We start from the raw sequence: 15,251 nt of genomic DNA, 5'->3' as shown, positions 1-15,251 counted from the left end.
CCTCCTTTCAGCATGGAAATTACCAGCCAGTGACTACGGCCTGCCTGCAATTTTCCACTAAGTGGCTGGAAGAGCTGAGTTTGCATCAAAAGGAATCTGAAAGACTATATTCCACCGGGGGCAGAAGGTAATGGCGGTTGAGTTGCAATTAGATAGTCCTGGAGAAAGGAGAGCTACTTTCTCTCTCGCTTCAAAACGGCTCAGAGTTAAACCTGCCGTTATCTTGCTGCAAACTCTGCTTAGCACAAGGATATTCCCTGGATGGCACAGAAGAACATCCGCCTCTAGACCTGGCCATTGAACTCCAAAAGCCGCAAATTGGGACACCCATAAGTATAGCATAAAGGCAAGAAGCTTCATGATGCTAGAACTCATGGACATCCTATGAAGCTGAACGTCATAGAATTGTAGCGTTGGAAGGGACGCTGAGGATCATCTAGTCCAACCCCCTGCAATGCAGGAATATGCAGCTGTCCCGTACGGGGATCAAACTTGCAACCTTGGTGTTATCAGCACCACAGTCTAACCAACTGAGCTATCCAGGATGGGATGCTGGAAGATTGTCTTACCCCATATATGCCCACTCCACCCCTTTGATCTACAGAACTCGCACTGTTATGGGTGCCACATCATACCCATTCCGTATTTATAAGAAATCGATCTTTTAGTGTGGCAGCACCTGCACTTTGGAACTCCCTGCATATTGACACCAGGCAGCAGCCTTCGCTGTTCTCTTTCGGCACTTGTGAAAAACATTATTGTTTAACAAGGCAGGTATTTAGAATACCGATGTATTCTTAGTTCATTGCTGCTCTTAAATTTTTGAACTCTTTTAAATTGTTTTTATTTTACAGTCGTACCTTGGTTCTTGAACAGAATGTGTTCTGGGAGTCCGTTTGACTCCCGGAACTGTTCGAAAACCAAGGCACAGCTGTGGAAGCCGTGCCGGCCATTCAACTTCCGAAAATCATTTGAAAACCGGAACACTCACTTCCAGGTTTCAATCATTCGGGAGCTGATTTGTTCAGGAGCCAAGGTGTTTGATATCCAAGGTATGACTGTACTAGTAATCCTGTTGTTTTAGTCTTTTTAAAAATCGCTTTGAAGTTTTTTACAATAAATGCTATGAAATAATAATGTAAAAACGTAATTTTGGGAGATTCAGGACAGAGAAAATAAAGTCCTTCACGCAAGGATAAACTGTGAAACTCCCTCTCACAGGAGACAATAATGGCCTCTAACTTGGATGGCTTGCCTGCATCCCCGTCTGCCCACGCTGCCTGACCTGTGAAACCCTCACGGGGAAAGACACCTTATTAAATCCTCTCCAAAGTTTAAACTGAAGTGTGAGAATCCGCGTAGGCTGCATAGTTCACACCACAGGGGAGTTTTATTTTTAATTTTATTATTACATTCCTATCCCACTTTTCTCCCCCAAGGAGCTCCAGGTGGTGTGTGTGGTCTTTGCCCTCCAAATTTCATCTTTGCATCAACCCTCTGAGGTACGTTAAGCAGAAGAGGCAGGGACTGACTCCCAAGATCATCTAGTGAGCTTCAAGGCCAAGTAAGGCATTTGAACCCAGGCCTCCCAGGCCCTAGCCGGGCCCTCTAACCACTGTTCCACACTACAGATGGTGATGGGAGACGATTTGTTAAATGAAGGAAAAGTACATAACCCACCATCCAAGACAAAAATAATAGACATATAGCAAAACCCCTGCAACCCACCTATGGGATTTTCCAGCAAAATTTACTCTCCCTTTTGATATTATACCTCTTCTTCCGTTCATTGACTGGGAGCAGGCGGGAACCGCAGGAGAATTCTTTTCCAGGCTGCAGAATTGTGCTGCAGAGGTGAGCAAGGCAGCAGACCCCAGAAATTCTCTTTTCTGTGTCGCTGCACAATCTCAGGTGCAGGAGACCCCCTGTTAACGTCTCTCCACCTGACCGCCACTTGAGTGACAAGCGTAGCAGTACAAGACAGGGGATGCTCCATTGCTCCCCGGCTGTGGCAGCTTGTCTTGGCTCACTGCCCCCTTGCAACGCTGATTGCGGTAAATCCCAGCTGAATTGCCGACCTTTGAGCTTCTTGACGGAGCTTTCCCTTCTGAAGGTTTCTGCTGAGTCATCCCAGGGCTCTCCGTCCTTCCAGAGTCCATCTGCTCCAGACCTGCCTAAGTGCATCTGAATACCTTCCCTGCTTCTGATTGTTGTTTTTTCATTCACACACACACACACACACACACACACACACGCTTTTTTCTGTTTTACAATTTAAAATACTCATTTTACATCCTTAAGATACCAATGACTTCCCTTCTTCTCTTTCCATGGTTCATTTTACATATTATAAATCCCTGCATATTTTACAAAAACTATACCATTCAGCATTCCATTATTGCATCCATCAACACTTATTTACACTGTTGAATTTATCTTAATGCTGCCAGCATTTTCAGCTGTGCACAATTATTTCCCATATATTCAATAAACGTTTGCCAATCTTCTTTAAAAGTATGTTCTTCTTGTTCTCTTATTCTATATGTTAGGCCTGCGAGTTGTGCATATTCTGTCAACTTAAGTTGCCATTCTTCTTTGGTTGGGACCTCACTCTTTTTTTTATTATTATGTATAATTTTCATTAGATTTTCTGTTTTACAATTTAAAATACTCATTTTACACCCTTAAGATATCAGTGTGTGTTGTGTTTTTTCTGGCCTCGTGCCTTGCCTTAAGGGTAAGGCTACCAATGGCTGCCAGCAATGAAAGCTGTGCTTTGCCTTCGTGGTCAGAGGAAGCAATGCTCCTGAATGCTATTTGCTGGAAGCCACAGGAGGGGACAAGACTACTGGGCCTGAGTCCTCCTTTAAGGTTTGCCACAAGCACCTGGCTGTCCACTGTGAGAACAGGATGCTGTACTAGGTGGCTCTTGGTCTGATCCCAGGCCCTCCAACATTTTTCTGATGAAAACAGGGACATCCTATTCAACAACAACAACAACATTTATACTCCACCCATCTGACTGGGTGGCCCCAGCCACTATGGGCAACTTCCAACAGATATAATAAAACATTAAACATTTAAAAAAACTTCCCTATACAAGGCTGTTTTCAGATGTCTTCTAAAGGTTGTATAGTTACTCATCTCCTTCGCTCAGGGGGGTCTCATAGCTCCATATCCTCCAACAATTCCCTGATGAAAATAGGGACATTCTAAGGAAAAGCATGACTTTCTGGGATCAAATTTTAAACTGGGAGGGCTTCTGTAAATCCAGGACTGTCCCTGGAAAATAGGGACACTTGAAAGGTCTATGATCCAGCAAGGTAAAGGCAGCATAGCTGTCAACTTTTCCCTTTTCTTGCGAGGAATCCTATTCGGAATAAGGGAATTTCCCTTAAAAAAAGGGAAACATTGACAGCTATGAAAGGCAGGGGTGTAGCTAGCTGCTCTGGCACCCAGAGTGGTGGGGTGATCCACCCACAGGGGAGGGGCGAGCTGCCCACAGAGTCTGCCTGGCGGACACAAGCCCCATGCTGCTGTTTTGGGAAGCGCAGGGCGCTGAGTCACAGCATCACTCCCAGGAGAGACGTGTGGCTTGGGCACACTGCAGGTTAGGCCCTGCGGTAAGTGCTGCCTCCCGTGGTGTGCCGTTTTGTCACCCCCTCAGGGATGACACCTGGGGCAACCCCCCCTCCTTCCTATGCCCCTGGGTAAAGGTAAATGGTAAAGGACCCCTGGACAATTAAGTCCAGTCAAAGGAGTCTATGGGGTTGTGGCTCTCATCTCGCTTTCAGGCCGAGGGAGCCAGCATTTATCCACAGACAGCTTTCTGAGTCATTTGGCCAACATGACCAAACTGCTTCTGGCACAACAGAACACCGTGACAGAAACCAGAGTGCACAGGAACTCTGTTTACCTTCCCGCCACAGCTGTACCTATTTATCTACTTGCACTGGCGTGCTTTCGAACTGCTACATTGGCAGGAGCTGGGACAGAGCAACAGGTGCTCATTCCATCTTGGGGATTTGAACTGCCAACCTTCTGATCGGCAAGCCCAAGAGGCTCAGTGGTTTAGACTACAGTGCCACCCGTGCCCTGATCCAGCAAGGATCCTCTGCACAGTGGGACTTCCTCCTTGCTTCACGGATTACAGTGGTACCTTGGGTTAAGAACTTAATTCGTTCCGGAGGTCCGTTCTTAACCTGAAACTGATCTTAACCTGAGGTACCACTTTAGCTAATGTGGCCTCCCGCTGCAGCTGCACGATTTCTGTTCACATCCTGAAGCAAAGTTCTTAACCCGAGGTACTATTTCTGGGTTAGCGGAGTCTGCAACCTGTAGCATCTGTAACCCGAGGTACCACTGTATTGGATTCAGCTTTGCCACTGGAGACTGGTTCTTGAACTCTCCATGAAAAGGAGGCTGTGCCCAAGTCCCATCCCTCCAAATAGACCGTCTCTTCCTCGTATGATGCTCCTTTTATCATCCTGCATACCTGACAGCCCATCAGTGCAGATAGCTTTCCTTGGCAGTAGCTCTGAAATCATTAGGACCCTAATTGAATTAGGTAGTCTTGCCTCTTGCATCTAAGTGACTCTGAATCTCAGGGAGCAGGGAGCCAAATCCCACCCACAGCCCCCCCCCCCGACTAAATGAAATGAGTGTCGATGTGCAAGCCATGATCAGTGTCGGGGTTTGTCCCACGTGCCACTGGAACGCAATCCCTAATGCAGTTCTGGCAGCGGGCCCACATATGATTTTCTGTGGAGCCACCTGAACCTTGAGTGAGGGAAAAAGGGAACATTTCCTGTCCCCAGATGCAAATGGAGAGAGTGTTACACAGTTTTTAGAGTCATAACACTGCAGAGTTGAATGGGGACCCAAGGGTCATCTAGCCCAACCCTGTGCGATGAATGTGCTCAGTTTCATCAGGGATGGAGGGATCCATTTTGCCCAAGCCTACCCAGATTTGTATGGTGGGTTAAACCACAGGGCCCAGGACTTGTCGATCAGAAGGTCAGCAGTTTGTATCCCCGCAACGGGGTGAGCTCCTGTGGCTCGGTCCCTGCTCCTGCCAACCTAGCAGTTCGAAAACACGTCAAAGTGCAAGTAGATAAATAGTTACTGCTCTGACGGGAAGGTAAACTGCGTTTCCGTGCGCTGCTCTGGTTCACCAGAAGTGGCTTAGTCATGCTGGCCACATGACCTGGAAGCTGTACGCCGGCTCACTCGGCCAATAAAGCGAGATGAGTGCCGCAACCCCAGAGTCAGCCACGACTGGACCTAATGGTCAGGGGTCCCTTTACCTTTACCTTACCCAGATTTGTATAGTTGTCATGCATTTTAATATTCAGCTTAATTGTATAATGCATAATTTTTAGCAGGTGATTTTATTTATATTTTGAGATTTGTAGGTCAACTTGTTTTTAGCTTCTGGTTTCCATCGATAATTTGGGTGTATATGGAGCCATTGAAAAAGAGCCAACGTGTGCTCTTTGTCAACATTCTGATGCTCACAGCTTCTCTTTCAGCAGTGAGATTGCCTATGAACCTCACATGGCTTCACACCGGATCCAGCAATTGTTGAAGACCTGTGTGGTGCTCTCTCTCTTCCCAAGCCCCTGAAGTCTCCTATTTCCCTTTCTCTACTTCCCAGAATTTCTTCTCCTGCTTAATTCTTTCTTTATCATGCCAAGCTCTGCATTATTCTCTCCACGTATTCCCCCCCTTCAATAGAATCATAAATAAGACATGAGAGGAGCTAAAACAGAAAAAAGTGTCCAATCTTTTATTCTGGTTTATTGCAAATTCAAGACGGAGCCGTCTGCGCTCGTGGCCCCTGGGAGTCCCTGGCTTGCACCCCATGGCCAGAACGAGCTTGTTTCTATCCTGTTTGTTTTTTAAGTTGGGAAGCAGTTTTCATTCGTTGCCGTGAAAACTGACTCCCTGTCTTTCTGCCCAACAAAGGGAACTCAATGTTGGCTTGAAGACAGATTCCCCATTGTTTGGGGGAACAGAGGCATCGTTTGCTTTTCAGTGAAACAGGCGTACCTCTGAAATGTATGGCCTTAAACAAACCAACAGCCATCCTATCTCACAGGGCTGTTGCTTGACAGAGAACCTGGTGATTTGACAATATTGAAATTGTATACACATAGGGGTGTGGAATGAATGCGCTCAGTTTCAGGACCCTCTCTGCTTATCCTAAAGGAGTCTGAAACCTCTTTTTTCCAATCTCCACATAATCTCAAGGCCATATGTGGCAGGATTGTGTGCATGTCAACAAATTTGGGGACTGTTTCTAGGCCAAAGAACACAGGTTGTGTTAATTTTCCATGTTTGTAGGAAGTAACTCCAATTAACAGAACAAGATACTGATAACTCATTTCCCATCAGCTACCTGTTTAGTTAGGGATGTGGGTGGCGCTGTGGGTTAAACCACAGAGCCTAGGACTTGCTGATCAGAAGGTCGGTGGTTTCAATCCCCGCGACGGGGTGAGCTCCCATTGCTCAGTCTCTGCTCCTGCCAACCTCGCAGTTTGAAAGCACATCAAAGTGCAAGTAGATAAATAGGTACCACTCCGGCGGGAAGGTAAATGGCGTTTCCGCGTGCTGCTCTGGTTCGCCAGAAGTGGCTTAGTCAAGCTGGCAACATGACCCAGAAGCTGTACGCCAACTCCCTCAGCCAATAAAGCGAGATGAGCTCCGCAACCCCAGAGTCGGTCACGACTGGACCTAATGGTCAGGGGTCCCTTTACCTTGACTATCTGTTTAGTTGCGGCTCAAGACTGGAAGGACCTTCTATGTTCTCTGTTATGAACTGGTTTTAAAAAGCCTTATTTATAGTTGCGTTAGAGAAATTGACCCACCAACTATGGGTTCTCGGAGGGGAAGTGGGGCCTATAGGGCTTTGTGGCTGCCTGGTGGTCCTTTGCAGCTTATTTAACAACACAGTCACCATACAGTGGTGAACCATATTCTGATCTGAGGATTAGCTCCTTTCGCTTTTATTTTATTTATACCCCACCTTTCCCCCTACCAAGGGGCTCAAGCTGGTGTACTTGGTCCTCCCCTCCTCCCCTAATTCACACAACAGCCCTGTGAGGTAGGTAGGGCCAGAGGAAAGGACTGGCCCCCACGGTCACTCAGTGAGCTTCATCGCCAAGTGGGAATTCGAACCCTGGTCTCCCAGGTCCTAGTCTGACATGCCACCCATTGCACCGCACCGGCTCTCCTTTGAAATGCTGTTACAACATGCTGGAAATGCTAACTTGACATGACTTAAGAGTTTGGGGAGAGCTGAGAGGCAATCTCTCCGCTCTAAGACAAATTGCTTTAAGCAGAAAAAGACCACCAGAGAGATTAAAGTTTCAGAGAGAGGGGGAAGGAGAATCTACCCCCTGTTAGCTTCCAAATGTTTCTAATCAGTATTTCCATTATGTTTTTTTTCTTTTTCTTTTAGGGCTCTAAGTATTTCTTCTTAGACGGAAGATTCTGCCTCAGTCGGAGGTTTAATAAATGATATTCAGAGGCCGAAGACATCGTAAAAGTATCTGTCCCTTGGCAGTGATGGGGAGGAGGCGGAGATCTAAGTGGAAGTGTCAGTTAAAAGGCCTTCCGTGAGCCCTGCTAGTATTCAGCTGCTCTGTTCTTCTACGATGGCAACGTAGATCTGCACTTAAGGAAGCATCACAGTGTTTCCTGAGATGCCTTGGGGAGCAGGGAAAGAGAACGAGGTTGCTACTGTGCCACAATTCTGGCTTGGCCCCAGCCTGTCTCTTTTACAACTGGCACTCAGCCTCCATGCCTCAGAGGCGGACAGTCCATATGGCCTCTGCCAAGTCTCAGTGCACAAGCTGAGGAATGAAAGCAAAAAGGTAAAGGTAAAGGACCCCTGGACGGTTAAGTCCAGGCAAAGGTGATTACGGGGTGCAGCGCTCATCTTGTTTTTCAGGCCGAGGGAGTTGGCGTTTATCTGCAGCCAGCATTCCGGGTCGTGTGGCCGGCATGACTAAACTGCTTCTGGCACAATGTGACGAGTGCCAGAGCGCATGGAAACGCCGCTTACCTTCCCGCTGCAGTGATACCTATTTATCTACTCGCGCTGGTGTGCTTTCAGACTGCTAGGTTGGTGTCTTGCCAAAGGCAAGGTGGTCCTTTTAAAATGAGGTTCAGAAGCAATACTAAATACACAAGTGAGTGAGAAGATTAAAGATTTTATTCTGAAATAGCAAGCAATGTATACATACCAAGCAAGCACTTCAATCTGCCACTTGGAAGCCCCCAGGTAGCCTCAGTTTGCACGGCCCTGTGGCCGATCACTCCATGCACAAGCTTCAATGAAACTCTGCCCAAACAGTCCGATTTTATAGATAGCCTGTGTGTCTTGCAGATCATCCATTAGCCACCCCCTCCCAATGCCTCACTTTCTCAAAACAATGTCCAGCATCCAAGAAGGTCCCCGGCATTATTCTCCACAACTGATTAAGACAACTGTGTGTGGGGCTTCACCTCCTCCCAACAGTCTCAGGACATTAAAAACTGTTCTCAAACCATCAAAAAACTTAACAAGAGCGAGGGAGAGGGAGAGGAACAGAGGCAGGAAGGGCTCTGTGTCAGACCACTTAACTCCTTGATACATTTTGTCTTCCTGATGCATTTTCCATACAGTTGGCAGGAGCTGGCACAGAGCAGCGGGAGCTTGCCACTGTCACGCGGATTCGAACTGCCGACCTCCTGATCGGCAAGCCCAAGTGGCTCAGTGGTTTAGACCACAGCACCTCCCCCACTCCAGTGTCATGGCTGATTGATGGATTGAGTTCACTTATATGCTGCTTTCCCACAATGAGCTGCACCCAAAGCGCCTTACAGCTCACATTCAAAACATCCTAATACACAGCATTGGAAATACCAAACATACAACGTAGAGAACATTCAAAATTCAAAAATGACAAAAAACCCAACAATTCAGGAAACAAGGAATAAATTCAGTATTACAGGAAAAAACAACAAAAAACCATTCTACACTTAAGTCTAGTCAGCTTCATAGAAAGTCTTGTCAGGATCCCTGATGGTGGGAAGAACAAACAGTGCTGAAAGGGCAGCCCAGTTTTCGAAGCATCTCTCCCCTCACCTGGGAGGAGTGACCCCTGGCTCTTTCTGGCCAATGGGAGGCCAGAGTCAGTTGCTCAGGTACCTCATGCCTCTCAGGTAGGTATCTTAAGTAATCTTTTTTTTGCATTTGAAGAGGTGGCAGGAGTCATGTGACAGACTGGCTTGGAGAACTGGTGGGGCGGATCGAGGCTGTTCTTCACAATGTCCATGTCCCAGCCTATGTGCGGTTTCTGTGGCTCACTGGCCACCTGTCCATTAGAGCCCACCTGGATCAAGAGCCCTTAAAGATGGAACGGTGCTGTTACAATGCAAGCACTGACCTCATCCCTGGCAAGGCCTTGCAGAGGACTCCGGCTGGCCTACAGGAGAGCAACATACCACCCAACATTTCTCCATTGAAAATAGGGGTGTATTATTATTATTATTATTATTATTCCCCACCCATCTGAAAAAACTTCCCTATACAGGGCTGCCTTCAGATGTCTTCTAAAGGTTGTATAGTTACTTATTTCCTGGGCTTCCTGGGGTCACATAACTCCAACATTTCTCCAATGAAAACAGGGATGTCCTAAGAAGAAGCGGGACATTCCAGGATCAAATCAAATCAGAAACCAGGATGGCTTCAGTAAATCCAGGACTGTCCCTGGAAAATAGGGGCACTTGGAGGGTCTGGAGCAATGTGGTAAAGAAGCAGTTGTTGTTGTTTAGTTGTTTAGTCATGTCCGACTCTTCATGACCCCATGGATCAGAGCACGCCAGGCACTCCTGTCTTCCACTGCCTCCCGCAGTTTGGTCAAACTGGTAGCTTCTGTCCAGCCATTTCGTCCTCTGTCGTCCCCTTCTCCTTGTGCCCTCCAAGTTTCCCAACATCAGGGTCTTTTCCAGGGAGTCTTCTCTTCTCATGAGGTGGCCAAAGTATTGGAGCCTCAGCTTCAGGATCTGTCTTTCTTTTATTCCCCTTCATGGATCACTGCCTTGCCGTGGCGAAGGGGCTTGAATAACTCAGAGAAGCTATGAACTATGCCAAGCAAGGCACCCAAGATGGACAGGTCATGGTGGAGAGTTTTGACCAAACGTGGAGCAGGAACCGGCAAGCCACTCCAGTATCGCCGCCAAGAAAACTCCATGGACAAAGACAACAGGCATATAAAAGAAGCAGTACCTGTGGTTGAGGAAGCAGCAGTCATCAAAGGAGAAGGGAGAGCTTCAAAGAGTTAAGCAGCATAGAGGAAATTAGCTTAAGAGGAAATAGTGAAGTTTTGATGGAGGTCTCCCGGGAGCACAGCGCTACTCGGCAGAATGTAGGCCATTTGTTAGACAATGCTGATGAAATGCTTCTAAATGGACTGAGATGGCGGGAGCTGACAAAGGAGGACAGCAGTGAAATGGGTCAGACAATTACGAAGCGATCGCAGAAATTGCGCTGGGTAAAGCCAGGTGGGCAGATTCTAGAGAACGCGAAGCTTCCCACGGAACAATCTCAAAGGCCCCAAAGGAATTGTCGAGGAGCACAGACAGCTTCTTGGAAGATTTGGGGCAGACAAAAGGAAGCACTCCTTCCTGCAGCGCAGAGTTAAACTCTGGAACTCTCTCCCACAGGAGGCAGTGATGGCCACCAACTTGGACGGCTTTAAAAGAGGATTGGACAAATTCATGGAGGAGAATATGGCTATTGTTGGAGACTAGCCATGACGGCTCTGCTCTGCTTCCACAGCTGGAGGCAGCAATGCTTCTGAATACCAGTTGCTGGAAAGTACAGGAGAGGAGAGGGCTCAGTGCTCAAATCCTGCTTGGGACATACACTTATTTGTATGCTGCTTTCCCACAATTCAAACCATGCACAAGCCGCTAACAACATGAATAAAATACATAAGTACAACGTAACAAAAGTAGTCACGAACAACAAATAAAACATCAGAACCCAATTGTTCAATTTCCACATTAATAATAATATTCTTTCATATAAAGTATAAATTTGCTCCAGTCCTTTTGAAACAGTTTGTCGTGCTGATTTCGGATCTTCCCCGTCAACTTTGCCAATTCTGCGTATTCGATCATCTTAGTCTGCCATTCCTCCAATGCTGGAAGTTCCTGCTGCTTCCATTTCTGAGCCAAAAGAATCCTTGCTGCCGTTGTGGCATACATAAACAAATTTACATCTTTTTTTGGTAAGTGAATATCTAAGAAAGCTAAAGAAGAGGATTGGAGGAGGTCGATGCTCAGTCTGAGGAATGCCTTGGGTTATGGAATTATGTAATGGATTGTGATTACAATAAAATGTAAACTCAATAAAAATCATTAAAATAAACAAATAAATCAAGGTACAAAAATTAATATCAATAGCAGCAACAACCCCCTCTAAACAATACCCCAACCCAAGTGTCTGTTCAGCAAGCTCAGCTTTTGGAGCTGGAGTCAGGCAGGCACTCCTCTCCCAGGAATGAGATTATCACCCCTCTCGAAGTCGGGGAAGATAGGATATGAAATTAGGATATGAAATGATACATGTTTTTTGTTTTGTTTTTGTTTTTGTATGTTTATGTTTGTTGTATTGTGTTTATATGGAAAAATAAAAATATTTAAAAAAAAAAAAAAAGAGAGATTATCACCCCTCTCTTGTCGTCCATTCCGGGTCTCCCAACCACTGCCACAGAGTCCTTTCTCCTGGCAGATCAGGAGGAGCAGATGACAGCAAAGGTTGCAAGGTTTTTAGCTGGGGCAATCAGAATAAGGTCCACTATTTGACTGCTGATTCAGGACCCTAAAGTGTGTTTTATATAATCGACTTTTTATTTCTGTTCTTTGTATATTGCAATGCTGTTTTGTTCCTATGGCCGATGGCTGACGCAAATATAGATTCATTCATTCATTCATTCATTCTCTCCCAGGCCAGGTGGGAAGGGCTTGCGAGGCATGGAGCAGGACTCACAGCAAGACGGACCTCCCATTGGAGCATCTGGTCGGCCACTGTGAGATCAGGATGCTGGACTAGACAGGTCATCTGCCTGGTGCAGCAGGCCCTGCTTTTGTTCTTCTTTTGGGTATATGACAGATGTAACAGGGGAACAATATATTTGGGGGGTTGGGGTGAAAGGAAGGTCAGAGTGATAACTGGGAAGGTTCCTGAATTTCTTTGCACACGAACACTTCTCCCTGGATTTTATTTACAATGTTTCTGCACCACCCCTTAAGCAAAGTCCTCTGCATCACAGTTCCCAGTTACCTGCCATCATTATTATTCCACAAACTTACAGACTGAAGCGGAGTACAAGATCCAACATGAAAACGCAAGTTCTGAAAACCAATAAAATCATCTCAACCGTCTTTACAAATCCTAAAAAAACAAAAATATAATGAAGTGATTTCTGCAGTTAAGCAATTGGTATTCTGTCAATGGCTGGGTTACACCTCAGGGAAGGTTTCTACTGTATGCAAAATGCAAATTCTGGTGTAATGGTTCAGTCACCTGACTAGGACCTGGGAGACCAGGGTTCAAGTCCCCACTCAGCCAGGAAGCTCACCTGGTGACCGGGGACCACTCACTTGCCATTAATAAACGAATGTTAACAACAGCAACAGCATTTTTTATGAGGGTGTAAGAGAGGCTTTGTTGAATTTTAGTTAACCATAAACTAAGTCTCCTGTGAAAAGTGAGAAAACTATTTATTGCCTTGCAACCTGCTGCCTAAGTCTCTTCCCCACCCACAAATCGAATGAGTCCCAAGCCTGAGGAACTCATTCTTACCTTGGTGTGTGTGAAGTTCTACCAAACTGTGTTTTAAGCATAATATTAATTGGTTAAAGGGAACGAGGGCTGGCATACAATTTGGTCCCAGTTTGATTTCAAAGGGAAGGACTGCCTTTGACCACATTTTTCCCTGTCCAAGGTGCTGAAGGATCTTTCCCAGGCTGTGTTGCAATAAAGCAGGGAAAAGGCACAAACAACCCCATGGGATCCCGAGGAATCCCCTTTGCCACTGATCCAACATGTCACACACTGAAACAGAAGAGCCTGAAAGAAGCCAGGATGCAACCGCCTCCCCACAACACACTGGATTAGGAATGATTTAATCTTAAATCAAACCATGTGCTCTCCAACCCCCTTCTTTGTTGCACGATTCTGAATGATGTGTTGACAAATTGCTTTTTAATTGGTCTTGCTGCAATAAAGAAACTCCAGGAATCCCTTCTGTCTCTGTTGTGTGTGTGTGTGTGTGTGTTTTAAACAAGGGAGTTGCATTTGCCACTGCATGGAGATTTGAGATGGGAGAAAAGGGAGACAGGGGAAGTGAAGGCTGGGATACGGAGCCCTCAGTTGTGAAAACCATTGCTCACCTATTTGCTTGCCAAAACATGTGGCGAGATTCACTATTGCAGGCAGATGGTACTGGTGGATGCTAGGAAGTAACAAAAGAGTAAAAGGTGCAAGGCTTGGAGAGGAAAGGCAATAATAGGAGCCAATTCCTAGGGGCTGTGGGGTCTTTGGCCCCCTATAAAATATTTGAGGGGGCGCCCCCCAAGTTGTTGGGCATTGCCATTCAAATGATGTTCACGCACCGTGTCATGGCAGGGCAGATATTACTCCTCTCCCCACCCAATATTTCATTCAAGATGACAGCCCTGAAGGCAGTCAATAGATTGATTACATTTATATCTCTGCTTTCGTCCCAAAGTAGCCCAGGGTAGCAACGAGCTGTGGTGTCTGTCCCCATTCCTGACCAATACCAGTCTAGGCTAGCTCTAACTATTTTAAGGTCTGAGCACAGTGGTAAGGAAAATATCAATATCTGGTTAGGGCCTTCAGATTGGAGAAAAGAGCACAAGAAATGGCTTCCATCTCCAAAGATCTGAAGGGCTTGGAAGATGGAGGAAGCTTGTTTTCAGGGCAGGACCTGAACTAGTGGATTCAAATGACAAGGAAGGAGATTCTGACTAAATGTTTGGGAGAACCTTCTGATGGTAAGAGTCATTCTACAGTGGAACTGGCACCCTCGGAAGGCGGTGGACTCACCTGCATTGGAGGTTTTTAAGCTGAGTTTGGATGGCCACCTGTCAGGGCTCCATTAGCTGTGATTCTTGCCAGTCAGGAAGTTGGACTAAATGACCCTTGGAGATACCTTCCAACTCTATAATTCTGTGAAATGCCCTTGTGGATCCATCCAATCTAATCCTGCAATTTGCACCAAGTCAAACCATGTAGCTCAATACAGTCCACACTGACTGGCAGCAGCTCTGAGCTAGACAGACCAATGGTCCCACTAAGTCCAAGGCAGCTTCCAGATGTAAGATGGATGTTCCTTCATTTCCCTTCCTTTGCAAATAGCAGCTGAGGGGAGGGGAAAGCAAGAATGCAGACTGCATCTACTATTGATTACTTGGAGACTTGGGACTGATGGGTCATGTGGGTTTGAGGCTTGTGTGTGCAATAGCAATCTAGTGTAAACTGCCTTGAACATCCTTCAGCCCAAACATAGGACAGAAGCTGTCTAAATAAATATAAACACATGAAGAAATATTATTTATATATATCACACATAGAAACCTCAGCAGTGTTTTGCTATGACAGTGTGTTTTATGCTGTCATGCTTGTGCAGGAGATTTTCCTTCTGTTTGTTTCTTGATAGTCTGACAATTTCTATACCCCTTGGTTGTAATCGCCTCTAAGCGGTGTGCAAGTAACCAAAGGCAATTCTGATAAAATCAGAATGCAGTGGAAATGCCTGCTCGTCCACTCATGGCAGTTAATCCCCATTTAGCCTAAATCAGGTACTTAACTAGAAGGTAAAAGTTGGACACTATCCTTCACAGATCACCAGTGGATGAAAGGAAGGCACAAAACTAATTGGTCACCTCAAAAGTAAGGTAAGCACACAAAATAGACCCCCACATTCAACCCATTTCAGAGAATTTCGTCAAATTTCACCCCCTTCTGCTTCCACAACCTGCAAATGCAGCTTCTGTTCTTTTTAATTGATGTGTGTGGATGGATGTGAGATAAAAATTTACATGTCAAGAAAGGGGATTCCAACCAAACATCAGAAATAACTTTCTGAGGGCAAGAGCCATTCAACAGTGGAATAGTCTCCCTTGGAAGGTGGTGGACTCTCCTCCATTGCAGGTTTTTAGACATGGAACAG

The sequence above is a fragment of the Podarcis filfolensis genome, assembly GCF_964270895.1.
Source record: "Podarcis filfolensis genome assembly, chromosome: 15".
Lineage (NCBI taxonomy): Eukaryota > Metazoa > Chordata > Lepidosauria > Squamata > Lacertidae > Podarcis > Podarcis filfolensis.
The sequence above is the reverse complement of the archived record's forward strand: the minus strand, read 5'-3'. Positions refer to the sequence as shown.